General features: G+C 38.0%; 1 pseudogene; it reads left to right on the top strand.

The window, feature by feature from the left end:
* Positions 1-9,803, top strand: part of LOC102812665 — a 27,610-nt pseudogene that overhangs the window by 16,402 nt on the left and 1,405 nt on the right.

Here is a 9,803-nt window from a genome sequence, read left to right on the forward strand (position 1 = left end):
TACAGGGTCGCTATGGGTCGGAACCGACTCCACGGCACTTAACAACAACAACAACAAGCAACAACAACAACAAAAGAGCTTTGTAACACTGGCCAGGCCGGGAGAGGTTGTCCTCACGGGAACAGTTGTACCCTGAACTTTTCAGACTTTACATTGTTACTGATAATTTCCCTAACAAATCCCATACCTGTGAGTATGTTGTCTGAGTCCTATGTGCACTGCTGAACACTACTGAGTCCAGTGTGCCGTGGGAGAGATGCTTGGTGCCAATTATTTTTTTTTTCAACTACCAAGCAAATTTATCTTGTGATCTCAGAGGAAAGTATACTTGATTAATTTGGAAATTATAATTTGATAGCATTATTTTCTTTGTAATCCATTATATTTATTTCAAACACTTATCAGTTAATCTCTGCCATTGATAGTGGTGGTGGTGTACCATGGAGTCAGTTCCGACTCATAGTGACACTGTATAGGGTTTCCGAGGCGGTAAATCTTTATGGGAACAGAAAGCCTTATTTTTCTCCCGTGTAGCAGCTGGTAGTTTTGAACTGCTGACCTTGAAGTTAGCAGCCTGACTCATAAGTACTATGCTACCAAAGTTTCTTCTGCTATTGATAGACTAATACAAATTAAAATAATGATAATCTTTGTGAGATAAAAGAAAGAATAATAAAATATCTGAACATGGTTCCCATAAAAAGTTTTTTCTTAAATATTGAAATTTTTCTTAAATATTGAAATTTTCTAAAGTAATTTCTAATTAGTATTTAAAATAATATATAATACATTGAAGACGCTTCAGTCATTATGATTCTTGGAGAAATGTGTCTTATATTATACCATTCTCTATTTAACATTAGTCAATTGGAAATGTGTTGTAAGAAAAAAAGTTAATGAAAATAGACCAATATCCAGTTAGACTTATGCTAGAGGAAAACTTGAGCTTCAAGAGAAAAAAAATCATACCAGCCCACAGAGTAAAACAAAGAGCAAATGTTAACAATAAAAAGAGTCACTGTGCTCATGTGTTTTTCTTTTACAAGATTAGATGTACCAGAAATCAATGGAATAATGTCCTTGTACTTTGAGAGAAAGAGATTGAATTTGAACTTTTTCTATACTTTGTCAAAATGTAACTTCTTGTATGAAGACAATGTTGTTGTTGTTAAGTGCCATCGAGTCGGTTCCGACCCATAGCGACCCTGAACAGGGTTTCCAAGGCTGTAAATCTTTACGGGAGCAGAAAGCCTCATCTTTCTCCCGCAAAGCAGCTGGTAGTTTCGAACTGCTGACCTTGCGGTTCGCAGCTCGATTCGTAACCACTACGCTACCAGAGACAATAGATGAGTTCAAATATGTAAGGGGTCTAAAAAACCACAGCACCCATAATGCTTTCTGGAAGAAACAAAACAAAAAAATTCTCAAATCATTGACCCAATCAAAAAATAGCCAAAATCTATGCAAAGACTGGAGCCATCACAGTATTGAAGGATTGGTGTCAAGAATTAAAAACCCATTTAATCATTTTGTTGTTGTTAGGTTCTGACTCACAGAGACCCTACGCACAAAAAAACGAAGCACTGGCACGTCCTGTTCCGTCCTCACAACCCTTGTTACGCTTCAAGTCCACCCCTGCTGCCACTTACCAATCCATCTCTCTGGGGGTCGCCCTCTTTTTTGCTGATCCTCCACTTTACCAAGCATGATATCCTTCTCCAGGGACTGGTCCCTGCAGATAATATGTCTGAAGTATGAGAGACAAAGTCTCACCTTCCTGGCTTCTAAGGAGCATTCTGGCTGTACTTCTTCCAACACAAATTTGTTTCTTGGCAGTCCACAGTGCTTTTAATATTCTTCTCCAACACCATGACTCAAATTCTTCTATGGTCTTATTTATTCATTGTCCAGCTTTCACATGCATATGAGGTTATTGAAAATATCCTGGCTTGGGTCAGTCACACTTAAGTCCTTAAACTGATATCTTTGCTCATCAACACTTTAAAGAGGTCTTGTGCAGCCGATTTGCCTATTGCTATACGTCATTTGATTTCTTGACTGCTGCTTCCATGAGTATTAATGGTTGATCCAAGCAAAATGAAGTCTTTGACAGCTTTAATCTTTCCTCCATTTATCTTGATGCTATTTATTGGTCAGGCAGTGAGGATTTTTGCTTTCTTTTCACTGAGGTGCAACCCATACTGAAGGCTGTGGTCTTTGATCTTCATCAGCAAGTATTTTAAATCCTCTTTGATTTCAGCAAGCAAGATTGTATCATTTGTGTATCACAGGTTGTTAATGCGTCTTCCTCGAACCCTGATGCCATGTTTTTCTTAATATAATCCAGTTTCTTGAATTATATGCTCAGCATACAGATTGGATAAGTACGGTGAAAGAATACAGCCCTGGCATACACCTTTCCTAAATTTAAACCATTCGATAGTCCCTTGTTCTGTACAAACAACTGTCTTTTGGTCTATGTACAGGTTCCTCATGAGCAAAATTAAGTGTTCAGCAATACTTATTACAATGTTGTCCATAGCTTGTCATAACCTACAGAATCGAAGGCCTTTATATAGTCAATAAAGCATAGGTAAACATCTTTCTGGTATTCTCTGCTTTCAGCCAAGAACAATATGATGTCAGCAATGATATCCCATGTTCCACATCCTCGTTTGAATCCAGCTTGAATATCTGGCAGTTCCCTGTCAACGTATAGTTGCAGACATTTTTAAATTAGCAAAATATTGCTTGCATGTGATATTAATGATACTGTTAAGATGATTTACAAATTCCATTGGGTCACCTATTTTTGGAATGAGTACAAATATGGACCTCTTCAAATCAGTTGTTCAAATAGCTGTCTTCCAAATTTCTTGGCTTAAATGAGTGAGTGCCTCCAATGCTACATCACTTTGTTGAAAAAGTTCAATATGCATTCCATCAATTCCTGGAGACTTGTTCTTTGCCAATGGCTTCAATTCACCTTGGACCTCTTCCTTCAGAATCATTGGCTCTTGATTATATGCTACCTTTTGAAATGGTTGAACATCCACCATTTCTTTCTGGGTCGCTATGGGTCAGAACCGACTCCACGGCACATAACAACAACAACGCTACCAGATCTCTTTATTTTCCCCAAAGAATGCTTTCATATTTAAAGTTGAAGCCTGAATTTTTTTCTCAGTTCCCTCAGATTGAGAAATGCTGAGAGTGGTTTTCTAACTCCATATTTTTGCATATTTCGTTATATTATTTGACTTTGTCTCCTTGAGCTAACCTTTGAAATTACTGTTCAGGTCTTTTACTTCCTCATTTCTTCCATTTGCTTAACATCTCTATGCCAGAGAACAAGTTTCAGAGTTTCTTCTGACATCCTTTTGGTCTTTTCCTTTTTTCTTGTCTTCTTAATGAACTTTTGCTTTCTTCCTGTATGATGTTCTTGATGTCATCCCACAACTCTTCTGGTCTTTGGTCATTTGTGTCTAATGCATCAAATCTGTTCTTGAGATAATCTGTAAATTCAGATGGGATATGTTCAAGGTCATATTTTGGCTCTTGTGGACTTGTTTTAATTTTCTTAAGTTTCAGCCTGAAGTTGCATATGAGTAACAGGTTGTCTATTACACATTCTGCCCCAGTTTTATTTTGTCTGATGATTTAGAACTTTCCCATTGTCTCTTTCCACAGATGTAGTCAATTTTATTTCTGTGCATTCCATCTGATGAGGTCCATGTGTTGTTAAGTTGGTTTTTTTTTAAATCTACAATGAAGAAGTCTTTGGTCTTGCAAAATTCTATCATGTGAACGCTATCTAGCATTGTTTCTATCACCAAGGGCATATTTTCCAATAACTGGTTCTTCCTCTTTGTTTCCAATCTTTGAATTCCAATCACCTGTAATTATCAATGCATCTTATTTGTATATTTGAACAATTTCAGACTAAAGAAGTTGGTAGAATTCTTTAATTCATCATCACTGGCTTTAGTGGTTGGTTCACAAATCTGAATAATAGTTGTATTAACTAGTCTTCCTTGTAGGTGTATGGATATTATCCTATCACAGACCATGTTGTACTTCAAGATCTTGAAATGTTCCTTTCGATGATAAATGTGACACCGTTCCTCTTCAATTTGTCATTCTTAGTAAAGAAAAACATGTGGTTGTCAGAATCAAAATGCCCATACCAGCTCACTAATGCCTAGGGTATTGATATTTATGTGTTCCATTTCATTTTTTACAACTTCTAATTTTCCTAGATCCATACTTCATGTATTCCATGTTCTGATTCTTAAAGGATGGTTACAGCTGTTTCTCCTCATTTTAATTTGTGTTCCATCAGCAAAAGAAGGTCCTGAAAGCTTTACTCTACTCAAATCGTTACAGACAACTCTACTTTGAGGAGGCAGCTCTTCTCCAGTTGTATTTTGAGTGCCTTTCAACCTGAGGGGCTTGTTTTTCAGCACCATATCTGACAATATTCTGGTGCTCTTCATCATGTTTCAGTTTTTCAGTATCTGGTGCTATCTGACTTTGTTCCACTGCTATTCATGTTTTCAGTGACTAAATATTTGGAAGTAGTCCATCTCTCCTTCTTCCTAGTCTGTCTTCATCTGGAAGCTAATCTGAAATCTGTCTACCAAGGATGACCCTGCTGGTATTTAAAATACCAGTGGCATAGCTTCCAGAATCACAGCAACACACAAACCACCACAGTTCAGCAAACTGACGGATGAGTGTGGTTACTATGTGGTTTAAAACCACAAAAGGTGCACATCAGGGTTATGTCCTTTTGCCATACTTATCCAATCTGTATATTGAGCAAATAATCTGAAAAACTGCACTATATGAAGAAAAACATGGCATCAGAATTGGAGGAAGGCTCATCAACAACCTGCAATATGCAGATGACACAACCTTGGTTTCTGAAAGCTAAGAGGACTTAAAATACTTACTAATGAAAATCAAAGAATACAACCTTCAGTATGGATTACAGCTCAGTATAAAGAACACAAAAATCCTCACAAATGGATCCATAAACAACATCAGGATAAATGAAGGAAATATTAAAGCTGTCCAGGATTTTATTTTACTTGGATCTACAATTAATGCGTTTGGAAGCTGCAATCAATGAATCAAATGAAATATTCCGTCTATATTAAAAAGGATATTGATTTGTAGTTTTCTTTTCTTGTTAAGTATTTGTTATTTGTCTCATATGAATTGGTTAGTGTTCCCTCCTATAATGAGTTGAAAAGTGTTCCCCTCATCAGTATTTTGGAAGAATGAGTGAAGAATTGGTGTTTGTTCTATTCAGGTTTGGTAGAATTTACCAGTGAATTCACATGGATCTTGACATTTATCTATGTGAGGCTTTTTGATTATCCATCCAAAATCCTTTCTTGGTTTATTAGTATTTTATATTCCTTCTAGAGTCACTTTTGAGAGTTTGGATCATTTTAGAAATGTGTGCATCTCCTCTAAGCTATCTAATTTGTTGGGAGTCCTGGTGTGGCGCTGTGGGTTAATACGCCAGACAGCAAAGCCATTTGAACTGCAAGGTCGGCAGTTCAAGCTCACCAACTGCTCCTCAGAAACCCTCTACAGGATCGCTATGGGTCAGAACTGAATTGCCGGCACTTAACAACAACAACAACAACAACAACATTATATAGTATTCTATATATATTACCATCGCATACTCCTATAATCCTCTTATTTCTATAAGGTGAGTAGGGAAGTCCCTTTTATCCATCCTGATTTTAATAATTTGAACCTTCAGTTCTTTGCTTGATCAGTCTACCTATTTTGTTTGTCTTTTAAAGAAATCACCCTTAGTTGTAGTTCATTTTCTGTATTTTTTTTAACTCTGTATTTAATTTGTTTCTATTCTAGTATTTTCTGTTTCCTTCAGCTTCTTTAGGTTGTGTTTGCTTTTCTTTTGCTAGTTTCTTATCGTGGAAGATTAGCTTATTTATTTGAGATATTTCTTCTTTTTAAATATGTGTGCACAGCTATGCATTTCTTTCTATAGGGTGCTCCACGTGTGTGTTGGGGCATGTGTTTAACTGGCTGGCAGGAGGCTTACAGTCCTGCCTTAGCATTCCCTACCTGCTTGCACAGAGCCTCAGGGTGTCAAAGTTGAGAAAACAAGGTTTTCTTTGGGCAGGATCAGAACCCTACACATGTGCACAGCCTCCTAGATTTCTAGGATTATGCTGAAGCTTTGCAAAGCCCCACATGGACATCTTACTCTCCAGTTCTCCTTTTAGTTGTTTATTTGAATCAACCTCTTGTTAGCTCCAGCTGGTACTGCGGCCTCTGGCATCTGAAATATTAAACAATTACCATTGCTTATTTTTGACAAATGCCCTGGGGATAAGGTTGTTTGAATGAAGTGAACTCTAAGTCACGTCAGATAAAAACCAGCCTTAGAGTGGAATTTTAGGGAGATGCCAGGCAGTTCAAATTGTGATAATTCTCTGGGAATAGCATTTTGGGGGAGTTCCAAATTCATTCTACTCCTTCCCTCTAGGAGCTAATAGACTTTTAGTGTTTCCAGCTACCAAAATTGGAAGGTTTCTGGGTTGGTATTGTTGCTTTTCCTTTCCCCCCATTTTATCCATTTTGTGATTGTTGTTGAGAATACACACAACAAAACACACCAAGTCAATAGCTTCTATATGAACCCTTCAGTGACACTGATTACATTCTTCTAGTTGTATAGCCATTTTCATACTCCTTTTTTGAGGGGTGTTTTCCCCCATCAACATAAACTCACAGCCCTCTAAAGTTCTTACCTAATCTTTTGAGTTACTTTTGTTAATGTGACACCCCTAAACAAATAGTTCTTAAAAAAGCATAATGTTCAAGACAGCTTTTATTTTATTTTATTACTAGTTAAACTAAATTATTTGGTTTTAAGAAGACTTCAGAGAATATTTTTGGTTTAAGGTTTAGAAGTTTCGGGGCTTTATTCATGAGGCTGCTGGTTTTTCAGTCTTCCCTGGAACTGGGGAGATGGGAGAAGGGAACAGGCAAGTTAAAAATACCACAAAGCTCAATGATCTTATTGATATTCAGCCTTTTTTCTTGAATAAATGCTTTGAAGAAGATTGAAAGCCTTTGGTTAATTTAGGTGTGGCACTGTGGGTTAATGCGCTAAACTCCAAAGTTGGTTTGAACCACAAGGTTGGTGGTTCAAGAGCATCAACTGCTCCTCATTAACATTATACGAAGTTGCTATGGGTTGGAATCGATTCGTTGGCACTTAACAACAAGAAGTCGATTTTAGGACTCCTGGTATGGAGCTGTGGGATAATGCACTGGACTGCAAGGTTGGTGATTCAAACTTACCAGCCACTCTTCGGAAACTCGATATAGGGTCACTATGAGTCAGAGCCGACTCGATGGCATTTAACAACAACAAAAGCTGATTTTAACCATTGTTGTCAGTGTTCTGTTGCTTTTATGGACGAGCATATTTTCTTAGGTCATGACTGCTGAAAGTGTTTCTGCACAGGTACATTAGAAGGAGCTCTGGTAGCATAGTGGTTATGAGTCGGCCTGCTAATCTTCAGGTCAGCAGTTGGAAACTACCAGTGAATCTGAGGGAGAAATATGAGGCTTTTTGCTCCTATAAAGATTTACAGCCTTGGAAAACCTATACAGCATCACTATGAATTGGAACTGATGCCACGGCACCTAACAACAACAACAAAAAACCCCAACATACTTCCACCAGGTGCTTCCAGACTTGTCATTTAATTATATTATGGCTATCTCAAAATGAGGAGAAACAGCTGTAAACATCCATTAAGCATCAGAACACGGAATACATGAAGTATGAATCTAGTAAAATGGAAAGTTGTGAAACACGTAATGGAACACAGAAAGATCGATATCCTAGGGATTAATGAACTGAAATGGACTGATATCGGCCATTCTGATTCTGAGGTTTACTATGCCAGGAATGACAAATTGAGGAGGAATGGCATAGTATTCATTGTAAAAAACAAAAAAAAACAAAAAAACATTTCCAGGTCTATCATGAAATAAAATACAGTGCTGTGATAGGATACTATCTGTACTGCTATAAAGAAGACCAGTGAATACAACTATTATTCTAATTTATGCATCAACCACTAAAGACAGTGATGATGAAATTGAAAAATTCTACCAACTTCTTCAGTATGAACTGGATCAAACATGAAGTCAGGATGTATTCATAATTACTGTTAATTGGAATGTAAATGTTGGAAACAAAGAGGAAGCATCAGTCATTGGAAAATATGGCCTTGGTGATAGAAATGATGCTGGAGATCCCATAATAGAACTTGCAAGATCGATGATTTGTTCATTCCAAACACCTTTTTAAAAAACATAAAAGGAGATTATACACATGGACCACAACCAGATGGAATATGGTTATGTGCCGCGGAGTCAGTTCTGACTCATTGTGACCCTGTACAGGGTTTCTGAGGCTGTAAATCTTTACAAGAGCAGAAAGCCTCATCTTTGTCTCACGGAACAGCTGGTGGTTTCGAACTGCTGACCTTGAGGTTTGCAGCCCAATTCATAACTACTACACTACCAGAGCTCCTAGATGGAATATACAGGAATCAAATTGACTATATCTGTGGGAAGAGATGGTGGAGAAGTTCAATATCATCAGCCAAAACAAGGCCAGGGACAGATTGTGGAACAAACCATCAACTGCTCACATTCCAATTCAGGTTGAAGCCCTGTTGCTGTTGTGCCTATGATGACTGCAACCCTTGGATTCTCATCATGGAAAAGATCATCGAAGATTCCCCCACACCAACCGTTTTGCTGGACCACTGTCATTTCGCTCAGGTCATCTTCAACAATGTGGAGAAGTTCCACGTTCCTGGAAGGGACATCATATGCTATTATATACTGATCCAGCATTTCATCCCTCAATGAAAGGGTTGGATTGGCATCTTTAGAGTGGGGTGGAAGACAACTTGTGTGTATTATGCCATCATGTGGGTTACTTTTACGCATTGACCTATACGACAAATCATCCAAACAACTGGAAATCCAATGTAAAGCTTATTACCTGCCCAAGGATGATGAGTAGTACCTGTTCTATTATGTGGATCAGGATGGTGGGCTCCACAGTTCTAGTATACGTTCAGAAAATGAAGAGGACATCCTGGTTGTAACCATTCAGGGAGAGGTGGAGAAGACCGATCAGCAGAACAAGAGCTTTGTAAAGGAAACCCGGAGCTCAAGGACAGCTGTATCAACCTCCAGAAGCAAAACCCCAACATTCAGCATCAGCTCCAGAAGATGCAGGGTCTACAGGAGGAACTAGAAACCCTAAAGAGCATCAATAAGAAGTTGGAACAGAAAGTGAAAGAGCAGAAGGACTGTTGGGAGATAGAGTTGCCTCAACTCAAAGAGCAAAACCACAAGAGATCTACAGAAAATGAGAAGATGAGAATCAGAGAAGATCAGTTTCAGGCCCACCTGTCAATCCAAGAGAAAGAACTGGAGTAGCTTATTCAGGAAGATAAAGATAAGTCAGAGCCACTGGAACATCTGAAAAAGGAAAATGATCAGTTATTTGTCAGTTTCACTGATCACAGGAAGCATCAGAAAAAGATTGAGCAGACAGTGAACAAGATGAATCAGAAGGAAACTACTGCAACACAGAATCAGCAGGAGTTCATGGATCAGAATTTTGACCTGTCAAAAACACTGCATGATACGATCCAAGAGTAAATAGATAAAGGCTTACAAAACAGACTAAATGCTTTAGAGAAAGGAAGATCGCT

Source organism: Chrysochloris asiatica, unplaced genomic scaffold (assembly GCF_000296735.1).
Source record: "Chrysochloris asiatica unplaced genomic scaffold, ChrAsi1.0 scaffold00067, whole genome shotgun sequence".
Classification (NCBI taxonomy): domain Eukaryota; kingdom Metazoa; phylum Chordata; class Mammalia; order Afrosoricida; family Chrysochloridae; genus Chrysochloris; species Chrysochloris asiatica.